Here is a 25,036-nt window from a genome sequence, read left to right on the forward strand (position 1 = left end):
CGGCCGGCAGGTGATGTGGAGCTAAACCCCGGGGTTGGCAGCGGGCCGGAACGGGGCCGAGTACCGGGCCACGCGCGGGGCGTCCGGGCGCGCAGCCCAACCCTCGGCCGGCACGTGTCGCGGAGCTAAGCCCCGGGATCGGCAGCGGCCCAGAGTGGGGCCCAGTGCCGGGCCGGGCACGAGGCCGCCATGGCGCACGGCCAGGCCGCGCGTGGGGCGGCCCCAACGCGCGGCCAGGCGCTCGGCCCGCAGGTGCCGCTGAGATAAGCCCCGGGGTCGGCAGCGGCAAGGAATTGGGCCGCGGGCCGGGCTCGGCGCTGTGCGACCCGGGCGTGCGTCCCAGCCCTCCACCGGCGGGTGCCGTGGAGCTAAGCCGCGGGGTCGGCAGCAGCCTGCAGTGGGGCCGCGGGCCAGCCCGGGCGTGGGGCGGCCCTGGCGCGCAGCCCGGCCCTCCGCCAGCGGGTGCCGCGGAGCTAAGCCCCGGGGTTGGCAGTGGCCCGGACTGGGGCCGCGAGCCTGGGCGGTGCGGGGAGGTCTGGGAGCGCAGCCCGGTCCTCTGCCGGCGGGTGCCGAGGAGCTAAGCCCCGGGGTCGGCAACAGCCCGGAGCTGGGCCGAGGCCCGTGCTGGGGGAGGTGCGGCCCTGGCGCGCGACATGGTCCTCGGCTGGCGGGTCACGCGGAGCTAAGTCCAGGGGTCATCAGCGGCCAGGAGCAGGGCCGAGGGCCGGGCCGGGCCCAGGGCGGATAGGGTGCGTGGCCCGGCGCTCGGCCCGCGGGTGCTGTGGAGCTAAGCCCTGGGGTCGGCAGCGGTCTGGAGCAGGGCCGAGGGCCGGGTCAGGCGCGGGGCAGCCCGGGCGCGCGGCCTGACCCTCCGCCGGCGGGTGCCGAGAGCTAAGCCCCAGCGTCGGCAGCGCCGTGGAGCGGGGCCTAGGGCCGGGCGAGGCGCGGGGCAGCCCGGGCGCCCGGCCTGACCCTCCTCCAGCTGGTGCCGCGGAGCTAAGCCCCGGGATCGGCATTGGCCCAGAATAGGGCCCAGTGCGGGGCCGGGCACGGGGCCGCCATGGCGCACGGCTAGGCCGAGCGTGGGGCGGCCCCAAAGCGCGGCCAGGCCCTCGGCCCGCAGGTGCCGCTGAGATAAGCCCCGGGGTCGGCAGCAGCACGGTATCGGGCCGCGGGTCGCGTTGGGCGCTCTGCGACCCGGGCGCGCGTCCCAATCCTCCACCGGCGGGTGCCGTGGAGCTAAGCCGCGGGGTCGGCAGCAGCCTGCAGCGGGTCCGCGGGACAGGCCGGACATGGGGTGGCCCTGGCGCGCAGCCCGGCCCTCCGCCGGTGGGTGCCGCGGAGCTAAGCCCCGGGGTTGGCAGTGGCCCGCACTGGGGCCGCGAGCCTGGGCGGGTGCGGGGCGGTCTGGGAGCGCGGCGCGGCCCTCTGCTGGCAGGTGCCGAGGAGCTAAGCCCCGGGGTCGGCAACGGCCCGGAGCTGGGCCGAGGCCCGGGCTGGTGGAGGTGCGAACTTGGCGCGCGACATGGTCCTCGGCCGGCGGGTGACGCGGAGCTAAGTCCCGGGGTCATCAGCAGCCCGGAGCAGGGCAGACGGCCGGGCCAGGCCCGGAGCGGACAGGGTGCGCGGCCCGGCGCCCGGCCCGCGGGTGCCGCGGAGCTAAGCCCCGGGGTCGGCAGCGGTCTGGAGCTGGGCCGAGGGCCGGGCCAGGCGCTGGGCAGCCCGGGCACGCGACCTGACCCTCCGCCGGCGGGTGCCGAGAGCTAAGCCCCAGCATCGGCCGCGGCGCGGAGCGGGGCCTAGGGCCGGGCCAGGCACGGGGCGGCCCGAGCGCCTGGCCTGGCCGTCCTCCAGCTGGTGCCGCGGAGCTAAACCCCGGGTTCAGCAGTGGCCCGGAGTGGGGCCGCGGGCCAGGCCGGGCGCGGCGTGGCCCAGTTTTGCGGCCCGGCCCTCTGCCTTCGGGTGCCGCGGAGCTAAGCCCCGGGGTCGGCAGCGGCCCGGTGCGGGGCCGAGGGCCGGACCTGGCACGCGGCAGCCTGGGCGCGTGGCAGGGCCCTCGGCCCGCGGTTGCCCCGGAGCTATGCCCCGGGGTGGGCAGCGGCCTGGAGCGTGGCCGAGGGCCGGGCCGGGTGTGGAGTGGCCCGGGCGCTCGAGCCCCGCCCTTGGCCGGCGGTTGCCGTGGAGCTAAGCCTGGGGCGGCAGCGGCCCCGTGCGGGGCCAATGGCCGGGCTGGGAGTGGGGTAGCCGGGCACACGGCCCGTCCCTCCGCCGGTGGGTGCTGCGGAGCTAAGCCCTGGGGTCGGCAGCGGCCCCGAGGGGGCCAAGAACTGGGCGGGGCGCGGGGCGGCCCGGGCGCGCTGCCTGGCCCTCAGCAATGGGTGCCTTGGAACTAAGCCGCCGGGTCTGCAGCAGCCCGGAGTGGGGCCACGGGCCGGGCCTGGCGCGGGGCGGCCAGGGCGCGCGGCCTGGCCCTCGGCCGTCGGGTGCCGCGGAGTTAATCCGCAGGGTCGGCAGCGTCCCGGAGAGGGGCCTAGGGCCAGGCCGGGCGCGGGGCGGCCAGGGCGTGCGGCCCGTCCCTCGGCCCGCGGGTTCCGAGGAGCTAAGCCCCGGGGTCGACCCTGGCCGGGAGCGGGGCCGAGGGCCGGGCTGGAAGTGGGTCGGGCAGGGCGCGCAGCCCGGCTCTCGGCCGTCGGATGCCACGGAGTTAAGCCGCGGGGTCGGCTTCGGCCCGGACTAGGGCCGAGGGCCGGTCCAGGTGCGGGGCGGCCAGGGTTCACGGCCCGGCCTAGACCCACAGATGCTGCGGAGCTAAGCCCCGAGGTCGACAGTGGCCGGGAGCGGGGCCGAGTGCCGGGCCAGACGCGGGGCTGCAAGGGCGTGCGGCACGGCCCTCGGCAGGCGTGTGCCACGGAGTCAAGCCCCGGAGATGGCAGCGGCCCATAGCGGGGACAAGGGCCGGGCCTGGCGCGGGACCGCCCTGGCGCGAGGCCTGGCCCTCCGCCCGTGGGTGCCGTGGAGCTAAGCCCCAGGGTCGGCAGCGGCCCAGAACGGGGCCTAGGGCCTGGCCGGGCGCGGGGTGGACTGGCGCGCAGCCCAGCCCTCCACCAGCGGGTGCCGCGGAGCTAAGCCACGGGGTCGGCAGCGGCCCGGAGCAGGGCCGAAGGCCAGGCCGGGCGCAGTGGGCCCGGGCGTGCGGACAGGCCCTCCGACGGCGGGTCCCGCGGACCTTAGCCCCGGGGTGGGCAGCGGTTCGGAGCGGGGCCTAGGGCCGGGCCGGGCGCGGGGGGTCCGGGTGCGTGGCCCAGCTCTCAGTCGGAAGATGCCACGGAGCTAAGCCCCAGGATCGGCAGTGGCCCAGAGTGGGACCCAGTGCCGGGCCGGGCACGGGGCCGCCATGGCACACGGCCAGGCCGAGCGTGGGGCGGCCCCAACGCGCAGCCAGGCCCTCGGCCCGCAGGTGCCGCGAAGGTAAGTCCCGGGGCCATTAGCGGCACAGAATCGGGCTGCGGGCCAGGATGGGCACGATGCGACCCGGGAGCGCATCCCGGCCCTCCGCCGGCAGGTGCCGTGGAGCTAAGCCCCGGGGTCGTCAGCAGCATGGAGCGGGGCCGCGGGCCAGGCCTGGCGTGGGGCGGCCCTGGAGCGCAGCCCTGCCCTCCGCCGGCGGGTGCCGCGGAGCTAAGCCCCGGGATCCGCAGGGGCCCGGAGTGGGGCCGCGGGCCGGGCTGGGTGAATTGCGACCCAGGCGCGCGGCACTGCCCTCCGCCGGCCGGTGCCGCGGAGCTACACCCCGGTGTCGGCAGTGGCCCGGAGCGGGGCCGAGGGCTGGGCCGGGCGAGGGGCGGCGTGGGCGCGCGGCCCGGCACTCGGCTCGCGGGTGCCGCAGAGTTAAGCCCCGGGGTAGACAGTTCTCAGGAGCGGGGCCGAGGGCTGGGCCGGAAGCGGGGAGGCCATGGTGCGTGGCCCGGCCCTCGGCCGGGGTGTGCGGCGTAGCTAAGCCTCTGGTTCGGCAGCGGCCCGGAGCGGGGCCGAGGGCCGGGACAGACGCGGTGCAGCCCAGGCGCGCAGCCCGGCCCTTGGCCGGTGGGTGCCGCGGAGCTAAGCCTTGGGTCGGCCGCAGCCTGGAGTTGGGCCGCGGTTCGGGCCGGGCGTGGGGCGGCCCGGGCGCGCGGCTCAGCCCTCCGGTGGCGGGTGCCACGGAGCTAAGCCCCGGGGTCGGCACGGCCTGAAGCGGGGCTGTGGGCCAGGTCGGACGTGGGGCGGCCCGGGCGAGCTGCCCGGCCCTCCGCCGGCGGGTGCCGCAGAGCTAAGCCCCGGCGTCGTCAGTGGCCCATAGTGGGGCCACGGGCCGGGCTGGGCTCGCGGCGGTCGGGACGTGCGGCCCGGCCCTCCGCCGGCAGGTGCCGCGGAGCTAACTCCCGGGGACGGCAGCGGCCCTGAGCGGGGTCAAGGGCCGGACATGGCATGGGGCGGCCTGGCACGCGGCCCAGCCCTCGGACCGCAGGTGCCGCTGAGCTAAACCCCAGGGTCGGCAGCGACCCGGACCTGGCCGAGGGCCAGGCTGGGGTCAGGGTGGCCCGGGTGCGCGGCCCATCCGTCGGTCGGCGCTTGATGTGGAGCTAAGCCCCAGGGTTGGCAGCGGCCCGGAGCGGGGCCGAGGGCCGGTACGGGCACGGGGCGGCCCGGGCACTCGGTCCAGCCCTCGGCCCGCGGGTGCCGCAGAGCTAAGTCCTGGGATATGCAGCGGCCCGGAGTTAGGCTGCGGTCCGTGCCAGGCGTGGGGTGGCCCGGGCGCACGGCCTGGCCCTCTGACGGCGGGTGCCGCGGAGCTAAGCCCCGAGATAGGCAGCGGCCTGGAGCGGGGCCGCGGGCCAGGCCGAGCATGGGGCGGCCCGTGTGAGCAGCCCGACCCTCCGCCGGCAAATGCCAAGGAGCTATGTCCCGGGGTCATCAGTGGCCCAGAGTGGGGCCGCAGACCGGGCCGGGCACGGGGCGGTCCTGGCGCGTTCCCCGTCTCTCCGCTGGCGGGTGCCGCGGAGCTAAGTCCCTGGGACGGCAGCGGCCCTGAGCGGGGCCAAGGGCCGGACCTGGCGCGGGACGGCCCGGGCACGCGGCCCGGCCCTTGGCCGGCGGGTGCCGCGGAGCTAAGCCCCGGGGTTGGCAGTGGCCCGGACTGGGGCCGCGAGCCTGGGCGGGTGCGGGGCGGTCTGGGAGCGTGGCCCGGCCCTCTGCCGGCGGGTGCCAAGGAGCTAAGCCCCGGGGTCAGCAACGGCCCGGAGCTGGGCGGAGGCCCGGGATGGGGGAGGTGCGGCCCTGGCGCGCGACCTGGCCCTCGGCCAGCGGGTTACGCGGAGCTAAGTCCAGGGGTCTTCAGCGGCCCGGAGCGGGGCCGAGGGCCGGGCCGGGCCCTGGGCGGACAGGGTGCGTGGCCCGGCGCTCCGCCCGCGGGTGCCGCGGAGCTGAGACCCGGGGTCAGCAGCGGCCCGGAGTGGGGCTGAGGGCCGGACCGGGCGCGGGGCGGCCCGGGCGCTCGGCCCCGCCCTCGGCCGGCAGTTGCCACGGACCTAAGCCCCGGGGACGGCAGCGTACCCCGAGCGGGGACGAGGGCCGGGCCGGGCCCGGGGCTACCGGGCACGCGGCCCCGCCCTCTGCCGGTGGTTGCCGTGGAGCTAATCCCCGGGGTCAGCAGCGGCCCGGACCGGGGCCGAGGGCCGGGCCGGGCAAGGGGCAGCCCGGGCGCGCAGCCCGGCCCTCGGCCCGCGGGTGCCGCGTAGCTAAGCACCGGGGTCAACAGTGGCCGGGAGCGGGGCCGAGGGCCGGGCCGGACGAGGGGCGGCCAGGGAACCCGGCCCGGCCCTCGGCCGGCGGTTGCAGCGGAGCTAAGCCCCGGGGTTGGCCGCGGCCTGGAGCGGGGTCGAGGGCCGGGACGGTCGCGGAGCAGCCAGGGCGCGTGGCCCAGCCCTCGGCGGCGGGTGCTGCGAAGATAAGCCCCGGGATCGGCAGCGGCACAAAATCGGGCCGCGGGCCGGGTGGGCGTGGTGCGACCCGGGCGCGCGTCCCGGTCCTCCGCCGGCGGGTGCCGTGGAGCTAAGCCCGGGGGACAGCAGCAGCCTGGAGCGGGGCCGCGGGCCAGGCCAGGCGTGGGGTGGCACTGGCGCGCAGCCCGGCCCTCCGACGGCGGGTGCCGTTGATCTAAGCCCCGAGGTTGTCAGTGGCCCGTAGTGGGGCCGCGGGCCTGGCCGGGTGCGGGGCAGTCCGGGAGCGCGGCCCGGCCCTCTGCCGGTGGGTGGCGAGGAGCTAAGCCCCGGGGTCGGCAATGGCCCGGAGCTGGGCCGAGGGCCGGGATTGGGGAGGGGCGGCCCTGGCGCGCGACCCGGGCCTCGGCCGGCGGGTGACGCAGAGCTAAGCCCCGGAGTCATCAGAGGCCCAGAGCGGGGCCGCGGGCCTGGCCGGGCAGGGGGCGGCCAGGGTGCGCGGCCCGGCCCTCGACCCGTGGGTGCCGCTGAGATAAGCCCCGGGGTCGGCAGCGGTCCGGAGCTGGGCCGAGGGCCGGGCCGGGCGCGGGGCGGCCGGGCGCGCAGCCAGACCCTCCGCCGGCGTGTGCTGCGGAGCTTAGCCCCAGCGTCGGCAGTGGCGTGGAGCGGGGCCTAGGGCCGGGCCGGGCGCGGGGTGGACCTGGCGTGCAGCCCGGTCCTCCGCCAGCTGGTGCCGCGGAGCTAAGCCCCGGGGTCGGCAGCGGCCTGGAGCGGGGCCGAGGGCCGGGCGGGGCACAGGGTGGACCGGGCGCACGGCCCGGCCCTCGGCCCACGGGTGATGCGGAGCAAAAACCCGGGGTGGGCAGCGACCCCGAGCGGGGTCGAGGCCCGGGCCGAGTGCGGGGCGGTCCAGGCGCACGGCCCAGCCCTCCACTGGCGTGTGCCGCGGAGCTAAGCCCCGGGGTCAGCAGCAGCCCGGAGTGGGGCCGAGGGCCTGGCAGGGCGCGGGGTGGCCCGGGTGTGCGGCCCGGCTCTCCGCTGGCGTGTGCCGCGGAGCTAAGCCCTGGAGTCGACAGCGTCCTGGAGCGGGGCCAAGGGCCGGGCCGGGCGAGGGGCGGCCCGGGCGCGCAGCCCGGCCCTAGGCGGCGGGTGCCGCGGATCTAAGCCCTGGGTTCGGCAGCGGCCTGGAGCGGGGCCGAGGGCCAGACCTGGCGCTGGGTGGCCCGGGACTGCGGCCTGGCCCTCCGCAGGTGGGTGCCGCAGAGCTAAGCCCTAGGGTCGGCAGCGGCCCCGAGCGGGGCCGAGGTTCGGGCCGGGCGCGTGGCGGCCCGGGAGCGCGGATTTGCCCTCTGTCGGTGGGTGCCGCGGAGCTAAGCCCCGGGGTCGGCAGCGGCCCAGAGAGGGGCCGAGGGCCGGGCCGGGCGCGGGATGGCCCGGGCCCGCGACCCGGCCCTTGGCCCGCAGGTGCCGCGGAGCTAAGCCCTAGGGTCAGCAGAGGCTCGGAGTGAGGCCGAGTGCCTGTCGCGGGGCGGCCCAGGGCGCGCGTTCTGGTCCTAGGCCGGTGGTTGCTGCAGACCTAAGCCCCGGGGAAGGCAGCGGCTCGGAGTGAGGCCGAGTGCCGGGCCGGGTGCGAGGCGGCCATGCCCACGGCATGGCCCTCCACCGGTGGGTGCCGCGAGGGTCGGCAGCGGACAAGAGCGGGGCCGATGGTCGGGCCTCGCATGGGACGGTCCGGGCACGCGGCCCGGCACTATGTGGCGGGTGCCGCGGAGCTAAGCCCCGGGGTCGGCAGCGGCCCGGAGTGGGGCCGCAGGCCGTGATGGGCGCGGGGCGACCTGGGCACGCAGCCTGGACCTCCGTCGGCGGGTGCCGCGGAGCTAAGTCCCATGGTCGGCAGCTGCCCTGAGCGGGGCTAAGGGCCGGACATGGCACGGGGCGGCCCGGGCGCACGGCCCGGCCCTCGGCCCGCAGGTGACGTGGAGCTAAGCCCCTGTGTTGGCAGCGGCCCGGAGCGGGGCCGAGGGCCGGGCAAGGCAAGGCGGTGCGCGGCCCGGCCCTACTCTGGCGGGTGCCCTGGAGCTAAGCTCCAGGGTCGGCAGTGTCCCGGAGCGGAGTCTAGGGAAGGCCGGGCGCGGGGCGGCCCGGCGCGCTGCCCGTCTCTCTCCCGCGGGTGCCGCGGAGCTAAGCCCCGGGGTCGGCAGCGGCCTGGAGTGGGGCGGAGGGCCGGGCCAGGCATGGGGCTGCCCCGGCGCGTGGCCCGGCCCTCGGCCGGCGGGTGCCGCGAAGCTAAGCCCCGGGTTCGGCAGCGGCCTGGAGCGGTGCCGAGGGCTGGGCCGGGCAAGTGGCAGTCCAGGCGCGCAGCCCGGACTTCCACTGGCGGGTGCCGCGGAGCTAAGCCCTGGGGTCGGCAGCGGCCCAGAGCGCGGCCGAGGTTCGGGATGGGAGTGGGGCGGCCCGGGCTCGCGACCCGGACCTCGGCCCGTGGGTGCCCCGGCGCTAAGCCCCAGGGTCGGCAGTGGCCGGGAGCGGGGCCGAGTGCCGGGCCAAACGCAGGGCTTCCAGGGCGCGCGGCCCGGCCCTCGGCAGGCGGATGCCGCGGAGTTAAGCCCCGGGGTTGGCAGCGGCCCTGAGCGGGGCCGAGGGCCGGGCATGCCGCGGGGCGGCCCGGGCGTGCGGCATGGCCCTCCGCCGGCTTGTGCCGCAGAGTTAAGCCCCAGGGTCGGCAGCGTCCCGGAGCGGGGACGAGGGCCGGGCTAGGCACGGGGCGGCCCCGGTGCACGGCTGGGCCGGGCGCGGGGTCGCCCTAGCACGCGGCCAGGCCCTCGGCCCACGGGTGCCACGGAGCTAAGCCCCAGGGTCGCAGCGCCCCGGAGCAGGGCCTAGGGCCGGGTCAGGCGTGGGGCGGACCGGGCGCACGGCCCGGCCCTCCGCCGGCTGGTGCCGCAGAGCTAAGCCCTGGGGTCAGCAGCGGCCCGGAGCAGGGACGAGGGCCGGGCCGGGCGCGGGGCAGTCCGGACGCGCGGGACGGCCCTCGACCGGCGAGTGCTGTGGAGCTAAGCCCCGGGGTCGGCAGTGGCCCAGAGTGGGGCTGAGGGCCGGGCTGGGCACGGGGAGGCCCCGGCGCACGGACACGCCAGACGTGGGGCCGCCCTAGCACGCGGCCAGGCCCTCGGCCCGTGGGTACTGCGGAGCTATGCCCCGGGTGGGCAGCAGCCCGGAGTGTGGGCGAGGATCAGGCCGGGCGCGGGGCGGCCCGGGCGCACGGCTTGGCCCTCCACTGGCGGGTGCCCTGGAGCTAAGCCCCGGGGTCGGCAGCGTCCCGTAGAAGGGCCAAGAGAAGGCTGCGCGCGGGGCGGCCCGGGCGCGCGGCCCGGCCCTCGGCCTGCGGGTGCCGCGTAGCTAAGCACCGGGGTCGACAGTGGCTGGGAGCGGGGCCGAGGGTCGTGCCGGACGAGGGGCGGCCAGGGAACCCGGCCCGGCCCTCGGCCGGCGGTTGCAGCGGAGCTAAGCCCCGGGGTCGGCCGTGGCCTGGAGTGGGGTCGAGGGCCGGGATGGGCGCGGAGCAGCCAGGGCGCGTGGCCCAGCCCTCGGCGGCGGGTGCCGCGAAGCTAAGCCCCGGGATCGGCAGCGGCACAGAATCGGGCCGCGGGCCATGTGGGCATGGTGCGACCCGGGCGCGCGTCCTGGTCCTCCGCCGGCGGGTGCCGGGGAGCTAAGTCCTGGGGTTGGCAGTGGCCCGGAGTGGGGCCGCGGGCAGGGCCAGGCGCGGTGCGGTCCTGGCGAGTGGCCCAGCACTCTGCCGGCGGGTGCCGCGGAGCTAAGTCCCGGGGTCGACAGCGGCCCTGAGCGGGGCCGCGGTCCTGGCTTGGCGCGGGGAGGCCCGGGCACGCGGCCCGGTCCTCACCTCGCAGGTGCTGCAGAGCTAAGCCCCGGGGTAGGTAGCGGCCCTAAGCGGGGCCCGGCCCTCTGCCCACGGGGACCGCCGAGCTAAGCCCCGGGGTCAGCAGCGGCCCGGAGCAGGGTCGAGGGCCGGGCCCGCCACGGGGCCGCCCCAGGCGCGCGGCCCGGTCCTCGGCCTGCGGTTGCCGCGGACCTAAGCCCCTGGGTAGGCAGCGGCCCGGAGCGGGGCCGAGGGCCGGGTCTGGCACGGGGCGGCTCTGGCGCGGCCCTGCCCTCCGCCGGCTGGTGCCGTGGAGTTAAGCCCCGGGGTCGGCAGCGGCCCGGTGCGGGGCCGAGGGCCGGGCCCGGCGCAGGGCGGCCCGGCGTTTGGCACGGCCCTCGGCCCACGGTGCCGTGGAGCTATGCCCCAGGGTCGGCAGCGGCTCGGAGCGGGGCCAGGGCCGGACGGGGCACGGGGCGGTCCTGGCGCGTGACCCGGCCCTTGGCGGCGTCTGCTGCGGAGCTAATCCCCGTGGTCGGCAGCGGGCTGGAGCGGGGCTGCGGGCCGGGCCGGGCGTGGGGCGGCCCGGGCGCGCCGCCTGGCACTCAGCCAGCGGGTGCCGTGGAGCTACGCCCCGAGGTTGGCAGTGGCCCAGAGTGGGGTCGCGGGCCGGGCCGGGTGCGGTGCGGTCCGGGCGCACGGCCAGGCCCTCCGCCGGCATGTGCCGCGGAGCTAAGCCCCGGGGTCAGGAGCGGCCTGGAGCGGGACCGAGGGCCGGGCGGGGCGTGGTGTGGCCCGGGCGCGCGGCCAGGCCCTCCGCCGGCGTGTGCTGTGGAGCTAAGCCCCGGGGTCGACATCGGCCCGGAGTGGGGCCATGGGCCGGGCTGGGCGCGGGGCGTCCCAGGCGCGCGGCCCGTCCCTCTGCCGGCGTTTGCCTCATAGCTAAGCCCCGGGGTCGGCAGCGGCCCGGTGCGGGGCCGATGGCCGGGCCCGGCGCAGGGCGGCCTGGGCGCGTGGCACGGCCCTAGGCCCCCGGGTGCAGCGGAGCTATGCCCTGGGGTGGGTAGCGGCCCGGAGCGTGGCTGAGGGACGGGCCGGTTGCGGGGCGGCCCGGGCGCTAGGCCCTGCCTTCGGCTGGCTGTTCCCACGGACCTAAGCCCTGGGGACGGCAGCGGCCCCAAGCGGGGCCGAGGGCCGGGCCGAGCGCGGAGCCGCTTGGCGCGCGGCCCGACCCTCCGCCAGTGGGTGTCGCGGAGCTAAGCTCTGGGGTCGGCAGCGGCTCGGAGGGGGTCGAGGACTGGGCCAGGCACGGGGCGGCCGGGGCACGCGGCCTGGCCCTCGGCGGCAGGTGCCGTGGAGATAAACCCCGGGGTCCACAGCGGCCCGGAGTGGGGCCGCGGCCAGGCCGGGCGCGGGGCGGTCCTGGCGCGCGGCCCGGCACTCCGCCGGCGGGTGCCGAAGAGCTAAGTCCCGGGGTCAGCAGCGGACCTGAGCGGGGCCGCGGTCCTGGCCTGGCGTGGGGCGGCCAGGGCGCCCGGCCCGGCCCTGGGCTCGCGGGTGCCGCGGAGCTAAGCCTCGGGGACGGCAGCGGCCCGGAGCTGGGCCGAGGACCGGGCCGGGCGCGGGGCGGTCCTGGCGCGAGGCCCGGCACTCCGCCGGCGGGTGCCGAAGTGCTAAGTCCCGGGGTCGGCAGCGGACCTGAGCGGGGCCGCGGTCCTGGCATGGCGTGGGGCGGCCAGGGCGCCCGGCTCGGCCCTCAGCTCGCGGGTGCCGCGGAGCTAAGCCCCGGGGACGGCAGTGGCCCGGAGCGGGGCCGAGGACCGGGCAGGGCGCGGGGCGGCCTGGGCGCGCGGCCCGGCCCTCCGCCGGCAGGTGCCGCGGATCTAAGCCCTGGGGTCGGCAGCGGCCTGGAGCGGGGCCGAGGGTTCGGGATGGGAGCAAGGCGGCCTAGGTGCGTGGGCCGGACCTCGGCACATGGGTCCGCGATGCTAAGCCCCGGGGTCGGCAGCGGCACTGAGTGGGGCTGATGGCCGGGCAGGGTGCAGGGTGGTCCGGCCGCGCGGCCCGGTCCTCTGCTGGCGTGTGCCGTGGAGCTAAGCCCTGGGGTCGGCAGCTGCCCGGAGCAGGGCCTAGGGCCGTGCCGGGCGCGGTGTGGACCGGGCACGTGGCACAGCCCTCCGCCGGCCGGTGACGTGGAGCTAATCCCCGAGGTCGGCAGCGGCCCGGAGCGGGGACGAGTGCCTGGCCGGGCGCGGGGCGGACCGGGCACGCGGCCCGGCCTTCCGCTGCCTCGTGCCGCGGAGTTAAGCCCTGAGGTCGGCAGCGGCCCGGAGCGGGGACAAGTGCCGGGCCGGGTGCGCGGCGGTCCGGACGTGCGGGCCGGCCCTCGGCCGGCGGGTGCCGTGGAGTTAAGCCCTGAGGTTGGCAGCGGCCCGGAGCGGGGACGAGTAACGGGCCGGGCGCGGGGCGGTCCGGACGTGCGGGCCGGCCCTCGGCTGGCGGGTTCCGTGGAGGTTATGCCCTAGGGTGGGCAGCAGCCCGGAGCGTGGCCGAGGGCCAGACCGGGCACGGGGCGGCCCTGGTGCGCGGCCCCGCCCTCGGCCGGTGGTTGCCACGGACCTAAGCCCCGGGGATGGCAGCGGCCCCAAGCTCGGCTGAGGGCCGGGCCGGGCGCGGGGCGGCCGGGCGCGTGGCCCAGCCCTCTGCCGGTGGGTGTCGCGGAGCTAAGCCCTGTGGTCGGCAGTGGCCAGGAGCGCGGCCAGGGCCAGGCCGGGCGCGGGGCGGCCTGGGCGCGCGGCCCGGCCCTCTGCCAGTGGGTGCCGTGGAGCTAAGCCCCTGGGTCCGCAGCGGCCCGGAGCAGGGCCGAGGGCCGGGTCAAGTGCAGGGCAGCACGGGCGTGCGGCCCGGCCTCGGCCCGTGGGTGACGCGGAGCTAAGCCCTGGGGTCGACCGTGGCCGAGAGCCGAGCCGAGTTCTGGGCCGGACGCGGGGCTGCAAGTGCGCTTTGACAGGCCCTCTGCAGGCGGGTGCATGGAATTAAGCTGGGGGGTTGGCAGCAGAATGGAGTGGGGCCGAGAGCCGGGCCTGGCGCAGAGCGGCTCGGACGCGCGGCCCAGCCCTCCCCTGGTGCGTGCCGCGGAGCTGAGCTCCGGGGTCAGCAGCAGCCCAGAGCAGGGCCGAGGGCCGGGCTGGGCGCGATGGGCCTGGGTGCGCGGACCGGCCCTCTGCCAGCGGGTGCCGCAGAGCTAAGCCCTGGGGTCGGCAGCGGCCTGGACCGGGGCCGAGGGCCGGGCCGGGTGCGGGGCGGCCCGGGCACGCGGCCTCGCCCTTGGCGGCGGGTGCCGTGGAGCTAAGCCCCGGGGTTCGCAGCGGCCCGGAGTGGGGCCGCGGGTCGGCCCGGGCTTACGGCCCGGCCCTCGGCCGGTGGGTGCCGCGGAGCTAAACCTCGGCGTCGGAAGCGGCCCGAAGCGGGGCCAAGGGCCGGGCCATGTGCAGGGCGGCCCAGGCGTGTGGCCCGGCCCTTGGCCGGCGGGTGCTGCGGAGCTAAGCCCCGGGGTCGGCAGTGCCCTGGAGCGGGGCCGAGGGACGGGCGGGGCGCAGGGCCGCCTGGGCCCGCGGCCCGGCGCTCGGCCGGCGGGTGCCGCAGAACTGATCCCTGAGTGTCGGCCGCAACCTGGAATGGGGCAGAGGTCCGGGCCGGGTGCGTTGCGGCCCGGGCGGGCAGCCCAGCCTTCAGCCGGCAGGTGCCTCAGAGCTAAGCCCCGGGGTCGGCAGCGGCCAGCAGCGGGGCGAGGGCCGGGCTGGGCGCGGGGCGACCCGGGCGCGCGGCCGAGCCCTCGGCCGGCGGGTGCCGCGGAGCTAAGCCCCGTGATAGACAACGCCCCGAAGCGGGGCTGCAGGGCGGCCTGGGCGTACAGCCCGGCCTTCGTCCGTCAGGTGCCGCGGAGTTAAGCCCCGGATTCGGCAGCGGCCCGGAGCGGGGCTGAGGGCTGGACCGGGCGCGGGGCGGCCCGGGTGCGCGGCCCAGCCCTCGGCCGACGGGTGCCGTGGAGCTAAGTCCCTGGGTCAGCAGCGGCCCAGAGCGGGGCCGCGGGGCGTCCCGTGCACGTGGCCCAGATCTCGGCCGGTGGGTACTGCGGAGCTAAGCCCAGGGGTCGGTAGCGGCCCGGAGTGGGGCCGAGGGCCGGGACGGAAGCGGGGCGGCCCGGGCGCTCGATCTGGCCCTCGGCTGGTGTGTGCCGCGGAGCTAAGTCCCAAGGTCGGCTGCGGCCCAGAGCGGGGCTGAAGGCCGGGCCTGGCGTGGGGCGCCCAGGCGCGCAGCCCAGTCCTCAGCCGGTGGGTGCCGTGGAGCTAAGCCCCGGGGTCGGAAGCGCCCCGAAGCGGGGCGGCGGGGCGGCCTGGGCGCGCAGCCCGGCCCTCGGATGGCGGTGCCGTGGAGCTAAGCCCTGGGTCGACAGCGCCCCGAAGAGGGGCCGCAGGGCAGCCTGTGCGTGCGGTCCGGCCCTCGGCTGGCGCTTGCCGTTGTTCTAAACCCCGGGGTCGGAAGTGGCCCGAAGCGGGGCCAAGGTCCGGGCCAGGCGCGGAGCAGGCCGGGCGCAAGGCCCGGCCCTCGTACGCGGGTGCCGCGGAGCTAAACTCCGGGGTCGGCAGCGGCCCGGAGAGTGGCCAGGGCCGGGCCGTGCGAGGGGCATCCTGGGCGTGCGGTCCGGCCCTCTGCCGGCTGGTGCCGCGGAGCTAAGCCCTGGGGTTAGCAGCGACCCGGAGCACGGCCGAGAGTCGGGACGGGAGCGGGGCGGCCCGGGGGCACTACCCCGGCCATCGGCCCGCGGGTGCCATGGACCTAAGCCCCGGGGTCTGCAGCGGCCCGGAGTGGGGCCGCGGGCCGAGCTGGGCGCGGTGCGACCCAGGCACGCGGCACGGCCCTCCGCCGGCCGGTGCCGCAGACCTAAGCCCCGGGGTCGGCAGCAGCCCGGAGCGGGGCCAAGGGTCGGGCCGTGCGCGGGGCGGACCGGGCGCGCGGCCCGGCCCTCTGCCCGCGGGTGCCGTGGAGTTAAGCCCCGGGGTAGACAGTACTTGGGAGCGGGGCCGAGGGCCGGGCTGGAAGCGGGGAGGCCAGGGCGCGCGGCCCGGCCCTCGGCCGGTGGGTGAAGCGGAGCTAAGCCCCGGGTTCGGCAGTGGCCCGGCCCGGGGCGGAGGGGCGGGCAGGGCAAGGGGCCGCCCGGGCGTGCGGCCTGGCCCTCTGCCGGCAGGTGCCGTGGAGCTAAGCCCCGGGGTCCGCAGCGGCCCGGAGTGGGGACGCTGGCCCGGCTGGGTGCGGTGCGACCCAGGTGCGCGGCACGGCCCTCCGCCGGCCGGTGCCGTGGAGCTAAGCCCCAGGGTCGTCAGCGGCCCGGAGCGGGGACGCGGTCAGGGCTGGGCGCGGGGTGGCTCGGGTGCGCGGCCTGGCCCTCGGAAGCGGGTGCCGCGGAGCTAAGCCCCAGGGTCGGCAGCGACCTGGTCCGGGGCCGAGGGCCGGGCTGTTCGCGGGGCGGGCCGGGCGCGCAGCCCGGCCCTCCGTCGGCGGGTGCCGGGGAGCTAAGTCCTGGGGTTGGCAGTGGTCCGGAGTGGGGCCGCAGACAGGGCCAAGCGTGGGGCAGTCCTGGCGCACGGCCCGGCACTCTGCCGGCGGGTGCCGCGGAGCTAAGTCCCGGGGTCGACAGCGGCCCTGAGCGGGGCCGCGGGCCTGGCCTGGCACGGGGCGGCCCGGGCAAGCGGCCCGATCCTCACCTCGCGGGTGCTGCAGAGCTAAGCCCTGGGGTAGGTAGCGGCCCAGAGCGGGGCCCGGCCCTCAGACCGCGGGGACCGCCGAGCTAAGCCCCGGGGACGGTAGCGGCCCTGAGCGGGGTCGAGGGCCGGACCCGCCATGGGGCTGCCCCGGGCGCGTGGCCCAGTCCTCGGCCTGCGGTTGCCGCGGACCTAAGCCCCTGGGTAGGCAGCGGCCCGGAGCGGGGCCGAAGGCCGGGTCCAGCGCGGGGCGGCCCTGGCGCGGCGCGGCCCTCCGCGGGCTGGTGCCGTGGAGTTAAGCCCCGGGGTCGGGAGTGGCCCGGAGCGGGGCCGAGGGCTGGGCCCGGCACAGGGCGGCCCGGGCGCGTGGCACGGCCCTTGGCTCACGGTGCCGTGGAGCTGTGCCCCGGGGTCGGCAGTGGCTCGGAGCGGGGCCAGGGCCGGGCGGGTGCGGGGCAGCCCGGGCGCGCGGCCCGGCCCTCCGCCGGCGTGTGCCGCGGAGCTAAGCTCCGGGGTCAGGAGCGGCCCTGAGCGGGACCGAGGGCCGGGCGGGGCGCTGGGTGGCCCAAGCGCTCGGCCCGGCCCTCGGCCGGCGGGTGCAGCGGAGCTAAGCCCCGGAGTTGGCAGCGGTCCGGTGTGGGGCCGAGGACCGGGCCCAGCGCAGGGCGGCCCGGGCGCGTGGCTCGGCCCTCGGCCCACGGTGCCGCGGAGCTATGCCCCGGGGTCGGCAGCGGCTCGGAGCATGGGCAGGGCCGGGCCGGGTGCGGGGCGGTCCCGGTGCGAGGCCCGGCCCTCCGCCAGTGTGTGCCGCGGAGCTAAGCCCCAGGGTCAGAAGCGGCCCAGAGCGGGACCGAGGGCTGGGCGGGGCGCGGTGTGGCCCGGGCGCTCGGCACGGCCCTCTGCCAGTGGGTGCCGCGGAGCTAAGCCCCGGGGTCGGCATCGGCCCGGAGTGGGGCTGCGGGCCGGGCCGGGCGCGGGGCATCCCAGGCGCACGGCCCATCCTTCCGGCGGCGGGTGCCTCGTAGCTAAGCGCCGGGGTCGGCAGCGGCCCGGTGCGGGGCCGAGGGCCGGGCCCGGCGCGGGGCGACCTGTGCGCGTGGCACGGCCCTAGGCCCGCGGGTGCAGCGGAGCTATGCCCCGGGGTGGGTATCGGCCCGGAGCGTGGCCAAGGGACGGGCCGGGCGCGGGGCGGCCCGGGTGCTAGGCCCTGCCTTCGGCCGGTGGTTGCCGCTGACCTAAGCCCCGGGGACGGCAGCGGCCCCGAGCGGGGCTGAGGGCCGGGCCGAGCGCGGGGCCGCCGGGCGCGCAGCCCGGCCCTCCGCTGGTGGGTGTCACAGAGCTAAGCCCTGGGGTCGGCAGCGGCCCGGAGGGGGCCGAGGGCCGGGCCGGGCGCAGGGTGGCCCAGGCAGGCCGCCAGGCCCTCGGCCGGCGGGTGCCACGGAGCAAAGCCCCGGGGTTCGCAGCGGCCCGGAGCGGGGCCGAGGGTCGGGTGGGGCGTGGGGTGGCGCGGGCAGGCCGCCAGGCCCTTGCCGGCTGGTGCCGCGGAGTTAAGCCCCGGGGTTGGCAGCGACCCGGAGCGCGGCCGGGAGTCCGGACGGGAGCGGGGCTGTCCGGGCGCGCTACACCAGCCATTGGCCCGCGGGTGCCATGGACCTAAGCCCCGGGGTCTGCAGCTGCCCGGAGTGGGGCCGCGGGCCGAGCTGGGTGCGGTGCGACCCGGGCGCGCGGCACGGTCCTCCGCCGGCCGGTGCCGCAGACCTAAGCCCCGGGGTCGGCAGTGGCCCAGAGCGGGGCCGAGGGTCGGGCCGTGCCCGGGGCGGACCAGGCGCGCGGCCCGGCCCTCGGCCAGCGTGTGTGGCGTAGCTAAGTTTCGGGGTCGGCAGCGGCCCAGAGCTGGGCTGAGGGCCGGCCTTGGCGCGGGACGGCCTAGGCGCGCGGCCCGGCCCTCGGCCGGTGGGTGAAGCAGAGCTAAGCCCCGGGTTCGGCAGTGGCCTGGGCTTGGCGTGGGACGGCCTAGGCGCGCGGCCCGGCCCTCGGCCGGTGGTTGAAGCGGAGCTAAGCCCCGGGTTCGGCAGTGGCCCGGCCCGGGGCCGAGGGGCGGGTGGGGCACGGGGCCGCCGGGCGTGCGGCCTGGCCCTCTGCCGGCGGGTGCAGTGGAGCTAAGCCCCGGGGTCCACAGCGGCCCGGAGTGGGGACGCGGGCCCGGCTGGGTGTGGTGCGACCCGGGTGCGCGGCACGGCCCTCTGCCGGCCGGTGCCGCGGAGCTAAGCCCCGGGGTCGTCAGCGGCCCGGAGCGGGGACGCGGGCAGGGCTGGGCACGGGGCGGCTCGGGTGCGCGGCCCGGCCCTCAGAGGCGGGTGCCGCGGAGCTAAGCCCCGGGTCGGCATCGACATGGACCGGGCTCGAGGGCCGGTCCAGTCGCGGGGCGGGCCGGGCGCGCTGCCCGGCCCTCCGCCGGCGGGTGCCGGGGAGCTAAGTCCTGGGGTTGGCAGATGCCCGGAGTGGGGCCGCGGGCAGGGCCAGGCGCGGGGCGGTCCTGGTGCATGGCCCGGCACTCCGCCGGCGGGTGCCGCGGAGCTAAGTCCCGGGGTCGACAGCGGCCCTGAGCAGGGCCGCGGGCCTGGCCTGGTACGGGGCGGCCCGGGCAAGCGGCCCGATCCTCACCTCGCTGGTGCTGCAGAGCTAAGCCCCAGGTTAGGTAGTGGCCCAGAACGGGGCCCGGCCCTCGGCCCGCGGGGACCGCCGAGCTAAGCCCCGGGGTCGGTAGCGGCCCGGAGCGGGGTCGAGGGCAGGGCCCGCCACGGGGCTGCCCCGGGCGCGCGGCCCGCTCCTCGTCCTGTGGTTGCCGCGGACCTAAGCCCCTGGGTAGGCAGCGGCCTGGAGCGGGGCCGAGGGCCGGGTCAAGCGTGGGGCGGCCCTGGCGCAGCCCGGCCCTCTGCCGGCTGGTGCCGTGGAGTTAAGCCCCGGGGTCGGCAGTGGCCCGGTGCTGGGCCGAGGGCCGGGCCCGACGCAGGGCGGCCCGGGCGCGTGGCACGGCCCTTTGCCCAAGGTGCCGCGGAGCTGTGCCCCGGGGTCGGCAGCTGCTCGGAGCGGGACCAGGGCCGGCCGGGTGCGGGGCGGCCCGGGTGCGCGGCCCGGCCCTCCGCCGGCGTGTGCTGCGGAGCTAAGCCCGGGGTCAGTAGCGGCCCTGAGCGGGACCGAGGGCCGGGCGGGGCGCTGGGTGGCCCAAGCGCTCAGCCCGGCCCTCGGCCGGCGGGTGCAGCAGAGCTAAGCCCCGGGGTCGGCAGCGGCTCGGAGCATGGGCAGGGCGGCCCGGGCGCGTGGCACGGCCCTCGGCCCACGGTGCCGCGGAGCTATGCCCCGGGGTCGGCAGAGGCTCAGAGCGGGGCCAGGGCCGGGCCGGGTGCGGGGCGGTCCGGGCGCGCGGCCCGGCCCTCCGCCGGCGTGTGCCGTGGAGCTAAGCCCCAGGGTCAGGAGCAGCCCGGAGCGGGACCGAGGGCCAGGCGGGGCGCGGTGTGGCCCGGGCGCTCGGCCCGGCCCTCGGCCAGCGGGTGCCGCGGAGCTAAGCCCCGGGGTCGGCATCGGCCCGGAGTGGGGCCGCGGGCCGGGCTGGGCGCGGGGCATCCCAGGCGCGCGGCCCGTCCTTCCGCCGGCGGGTGCCTCATAGCTAAGCCCCTGGGTCGGCAGTGGCCCGGTGTGGGGCCGAGGGCCGGGCCCGGCGCACGGCGGCCTGGGCGTGGGGCACGGCCCTAGGCCCCCGGGTGCAGCGGAGCTATGCCCCGGGGTGGGTAGCGGCCCGGAGCGTGGCCAAGGGACTGGCCGGGCGCAGGGCGGTCCGGGTGCTAGGCCCTGCCTTCGGCCGGCGGTTGCCGCTGACCTAAGCCCCGGGGACGGCAGCTGCCCCGAGTGGGGCCGAGGGCCGGGCCAGGCGCGGGGCCGCTGGGCGCGCGGCCCGGCCCTCCGTCGTGGGTTTCGCGGAGCTAAGCCCTGGGGTCGGCAGCAGCCCGGAGGGGGCCGAGGGCCGGGCCGGGCGCGGGGTGGCCTAGGCAGGCCAACAGGCCCTCGGCCGGCGGGTGCCACGGAGCTAAGCCCCGGGGTTCGCAGTGGCCCGGAGCGGGGCCGAGGGACGGGCGGGCCGCAGGGCGGCCCAGGCCCGCGGCCCGGCGCTCGGCCAGCGGGTGCCGCGGAACTGATTCCTGAGGGTCTGCCGCAACCTGGAACGGGGCAGAGGTCCGGGCCGGGTGCGGTGCGGCCCGGGTGCGCAGCCCGGCCCTCGGCCGGCGGGTGCCTCGGAGCTAAGCCCCGGGGTCGGCAGCGGCCAGGAGTGGGGCGAGGGCCAGGCCGGACACGGGGCGACCCGGGTACGCTGCCGAGCCCTTGGCCGGCGTGTGCCGTGGAGCTAAGCCCCGGGATAGACAACGCCCCGAAGCGGGGCCGCAGGGCAGCCTGAGCGCACAGCCCGTCCCTCGTTCGGCGGGTGCCGCGGAGCTAAGCCCCGGGTTCGGCAGCGGCCCGGAGCTGGGCAGAGGGCTGGGCCGGGCGCGGGGCGGCCCGGACGCGCGGCCCAGCCCTCGGCCGATGGGTGCCACGGAGCTAAGTTCCGGGGTCAGCAGCGGCCCAGAGCGGGGCCGAGGGGAGTCCCGTGCACGCAGCCCAGACCTCGGCCAGTGGGTACTGCGGAGCTAAGCCCAGGGGTCGGCAGCGGCCCGGAGCGGGGCCAAGGGCCAGGACGGAAGTGGGGCGGCCCCAGCGCTCGGCCCGGCCCTCGACTGGTGTGTGCCACAGAGCTAAGTCCCAAGGTCGGCAGCGGCCCGGAGCGGGGCCAGGGCCGGGCCGGGTGCTGGGCGGCCCCGGCGAGCGACCCGGCCCGAGGCCTATGTGTTCCGAGGAGCTAAGCCCCGGGGTAGGCAGCGGTCCAGAGCAGGGCCGAGGCCCGGACCAGGCGCTGGGCGGCCCGGGCGCGTGGCCAGGCCCTCCGCCGGCAAGTGCCGCAGAGCTAAGCTGCGGGGACGGTAGCGGCCCGGGGCTGGGCCGAGGGCCAGGCTAGCGTGGGGCGGCCCTGGCGAGCGGCCAGGCCGTGCGCAGGGTGGCCCCGGCGCGCGGCTCGGCCATCGGCTCGCATGTGCCGCGGAGCTAAGACCTGGGTTCGGCAGCAGCCGGGAGCAGGGCTGAGGGCCGGGCAGGGCGCAGGGCGGCCCAGACACGCGGCCAGGCCCTCCGCCGGCGGGTGCCGCGGAACTAAGCCCGGTGTCGGCAGCGGTCTGGAGTGCGGCCAAGTGTCGTTACGGGCGCGGGGCGGCCTGGGCTCGCGGCTCGGCCTTCGGCACGCTGGTGCCGTGGAGCTAAGCCCGGGGGGGGCAGCGGTCTGGAGAGCGGCCGAGTGTTGGTAGGGCAAGGGGCGACCCGGGCAAGCGGCCCGCCTTCGGCCCACGGGTGCCGCAGAGCTAAGCCCCAGGGTCGGGAGCTGAACGGAGGGCGGCCGAGTGTCTAGACGGCAGCGGGGCGGCCCGTGCGCGCGGCCCGGCCCTTTGCCCGCGGGTGCCACGGAGATAAGCCCCGGGGTCGGCAGCGGCTCGGAGCGGGGCCGAGGGCCGGACCAGGCGCGGGGCGGCCCGGGCGCGTGGCCCGGCCCTCCGCCGGCGCGTGCCCCGCAGGTAAGCCCCGGGGTCGCCCGTGGCCCGGAGCGTGGCCGAGTGTCGTGACGGGAGGGGGGCGGCCCGTGCGCCCGTCCCAGCCCTTGGCCCGCGGGTGCCGTGGAGCTAAGACCCGGGGTCATCAGCGGCCCTGAGCAGAGCTGCGGGCCGGGCCAGGAGCTGGGCGGCCCGGGCGCGTGGCCAGGCCCTCCGCCAGCAAGTGTCGGGACAGGAGGGGGGCGGCCCGCGGCCCGGCCCTTGGCCCGCGGGTGCCGGGAGCTAAGACCCAAGGTCGGCAGCGGCCCGGAGCTGGGCCAGGGCCGGGCCGGGCGCTGGGCAGCCCCGGCGCGCGGCCCGGACCACGGCCTGTGTGTTCCGAGGAGCTAAGCCCGGGGGTCGAGAGCGGTCTGGAGTGGGGCCGGGGGCCGGGCCGGGAGCTGGGCCGCCCGCCGCGAGCTGGGCAGGCCCTCCGCCGGCAAGTGCCACAGAGCTAAACCCCGGGGACGGTAGCGGCCCGGGGCGGGGCCGAGGGCCGTGCCGTGTGCTGTGCGGCCCGGGCCCGAGGCCTGGCCCTCAGCCCACAGGTGCCGCGGAGCTAAGCCCCACGGTCGGCAGCGGCCCGGAGCGTTGCAGCGGGCCCAGACGGGTGCATGGCGGGACAGGCCCGCGGCCCGGCCCTCGCCGATGGGTGCCGCGGAACTAAGCCCGGCAGCGGCCCAGAACGCGGCCGAGGGTCGGTATGGGTGTGGGGCGGCCCGGTGGCGCGGCCCGGATCTCGACCCGCTGGTGCCGCGGAGATAAGCCCCGGGGTCGGCAGTGGCCTGGAGCAGGAAGAAGGCCGGGCCGGGCGCGGGGCGGCCTGGGCGCGATGGCCGTCCCTCTGCCAGCTGGTGCTGCGGAGCTTAGCCCCGGGGTCGGCAGCGGCCTGGAGCAGGGTCGAAGGCCGTGCCGGACGCGGGGTGGCCCAGGTGCACAGCCCGGCCCTCAGCCGGCGGGTGCCATGGAGCTACGCTCTGGGGTTTGCAGGGGCCCGGAGCAGGTACGAGGGCCGTGCCGGGCACGGGGCGGTCCGGGCGCGCGTCCCCGTCCTCCGCTGGCGGGTGCCGCGGAGCTAAGCCCCGAGGTCAGCAGCGAACTGGAGCAGGGCCTAGGGACCGGCCGGGCATGGGGCGGCCCGAGTGCACGGCTTGCCCCTCCCCAGGCGGGTGCTGTGGTGCTAATCCCCGGGGACGGCAGCGGCCCGTAGCACAGCAGAGGGTCATTACGGGCGTAAGTCGGCCCGGGCCCGCGGCCCGGCCCTCCGCCGGCGGGTGCCGCAGAGCTAAGCCCCGGGGTCAGCAGTGGCCCATAGCGCGGACGAGGATCAGGACGTGAGCGAGGTGGCCCGGGCACGTGTCCCGGCCCTCGGCCCACGGAATCCACGGAGCTAAGCCCCGGGTTCGGCAGCGGCCTGGAGCGGGGCCGAGGGTCGGTAAGAGCGAGGGGCATTCCAGTGGCGCGGCCTGGCCCTCAGCCCACGTGTGCCGCGGAGCTAAGCCCCGGGTTCGGCAGCAGCCCGGAGAAGGGGCTGAAGGCCGTGCTGGATGCGGGGCGGCCCGGGCGCGCGGCCCTGTCCTCCGCCGGCGGGTGCCGCCGAGCTAAGCCCCGATGTCGGCAGCTGCCTGGAGCGGGGACGAGGGTCGGGCCGGGCGCGGTGCGGCCCCGGCTCGCGGCCCGTCCCTTGGCCTGCGGGTGCCGTGGAGCTAAGTCCCGGTGTCAGCAGTGGCCCGCAGCAGAACCGAGGGCCATGCAGGGCGTGGTGCGGCCCGGGCGCGTGGCCAAGCCCTCCGCTGGCGGGTGCCGCGGAGCTAAGCCCCAGGTTCGTCAGCGGCCCGGTGCACGGCCGAGGGACGCGACGGGAGCGGGGCAGCCATGGCACGTGGCCCGGCCCTCCGCTGGCTGGTGCCACGGAGCTAAGCCCCGGGGTCGGCAGCGGCCCGAGCGGGGACGAGGGCCGGGCGCGACGCAGCCCGTGCACGCGGCCCGACGCTAGGCCTGCGGGTGCCGTGGAGCTAAGCTCTGGGGTCGGCAGCGGCCCAGAGCGGGGCCGAGGGCCGGGCACGGTGCGGGGTAGCCCCGGCGCACGGCCCAGCCCTTGGCCCGCGGGTGCCACGGAGCTAAGCCCCGGGGTCGGAACCGGCCCGGAGCGGGGCCGACGGCCAGGCGGGGTGCGGGGCGGCCCGGGCGCGCGGCCCGGCCCTCCGCCGGCGGGTGCCGCGGAGCTTAGCCCCAGGTTCGTCAGCGGCCCGGAGCATGGCCGAGGGTCGCGACGGGAGCGGGGCAGCCGGGGCACGTGGCCCGGCCCTCGGCTGGCGGGTGCCACGGAGCTAAGCCCCGGGGTCGGCAGTGGCCCAGAGCAGGGCCGAGGGCTGGGTCGGGCACAGGGTGGCCCTGGCTCAAGGCCCATCCCTCCGCCCGCGGGTGCTGCGGAGCGAAGCCCCGGGGTCGGCAGTGATCCGGAGCGGAACCGAGGGCCGTTTTGGGCGTGTGGCTGCCCGGGCGCAAGTCCAAACCCACCACCGGCGGGTTCCGCGGAGCTAAGCCCAGGGTTGGCAGTGGCCCGGAGGGCGGCCAAGGGTCGCGACGGGAGCGGGGCGGCCAGGGCACGTGGCCCGGCCCTCGGCCCGCGGGTGCCGCAATGCTAAGCCCCGGGGTCGGCAGCGGCACGGAGCACGGCTGAGGGTTGCGACGGGAGCGGGGCGGCCAGGGCACGTGGCCCGGCACTCGGCCAGCGGGTACCGTGGGGCTAAGCCCCTTGGTCGGCAGCGGCCCGGAGTGGGGCCGTGGGCAGGGACACGCGCGTGGCGGCCCGGGTGTGTGGCCCAGCCCTCGGCCAGCGTGTGCCGCAGAGCTAAGCCCCAGGGTCGGCAGCGGCCTGGAGCGGGCCCGAGGGCCGGTAAGGTTGCGGGGCGGCCCGGGCGCACGGCCCCGGCCTCGGTCCGCTGGTGCTGCGGAGTTAAGCCCCGGGGTCGGCAGCGGCCCGGAGCGGGTACGAGGGCAGTTCCGGTCGCCGGGCTGCCCGGGTGCGTGGCCCGGTCCTCCACTGGTGTGTGCTGTGTATCTACGCCCTGGCGTCTGCAGCAGCTCGGAGCAGGTACGAGGGCCGTGATGGGCGGGGGGCGACCTGGGCTCGCTGCCCAGTCCTACGCCGGCGGGTGCCTTGGAGCTAAGCCCCAGGGTCGGCAGTGGCCAGGAGCGCAGCCGAGGGTCGTTAGGGGCGCGGGGTGGCCCGTTGTAGCGGCCCGGACCTTGGCCCGCGTGTGCCGCGGAGCTAAGCCCCAGGGTTGGTAGGAGCCTGGAGCGGGGTCGTGGGCCGGTACGGGCACGGGGCGGCCCGGGTGCGCGGCCCTGGCCTCTGTTCCGCTGGTGCCGCGGAACTAAGCCCTGGAGTCAGCAGCGGCCTGGAGCGGGTACGAGGGCCGTGCCGGGCGCCGGGCGGCTTGGGCGCGCGGCCTGGTCCTCCGCTGGTGGGTGACACGGAGCTAAGCCCTGGTGTCGGCAGCGTCCCGGAGCGGGTACGAGGGCCGTGCCGGGCGCCGGGCGGCCCGGACGCGCGGCCCGGTCCTCCGTTGGCGTGTGCCGCGGAGGTAAGGCCTGGGGTCTGCAGCAGCCAGGAGCAGGTACGAGGGCCGTAACGGGCGCGGGGCGGCCCGGGCGTGCGGCCCGGTCCTCCGCCGGCGGGTGACGCGGAGCTAAGCCCCGGGGTCGGCGGCGGCCCAGAGCAGGGTCGAAGGCCGTGCCAGACGC

Source organism: Sorex fumeus, unplaced genomic scaffold (assembly GCF_029834395.1).
Source record: "Sorex fumeus unplaced genomic scaffold, SorFum_2.1 ptg000098l, whole genome shotgun sequence".
In the NCBI taxonomy this organism is placed as follows: Eukaryota; Metazoa; Chordata; class Mammalia; order Eulipotyphla; family Soricidae; genus Sorex; species Sorex fumeus.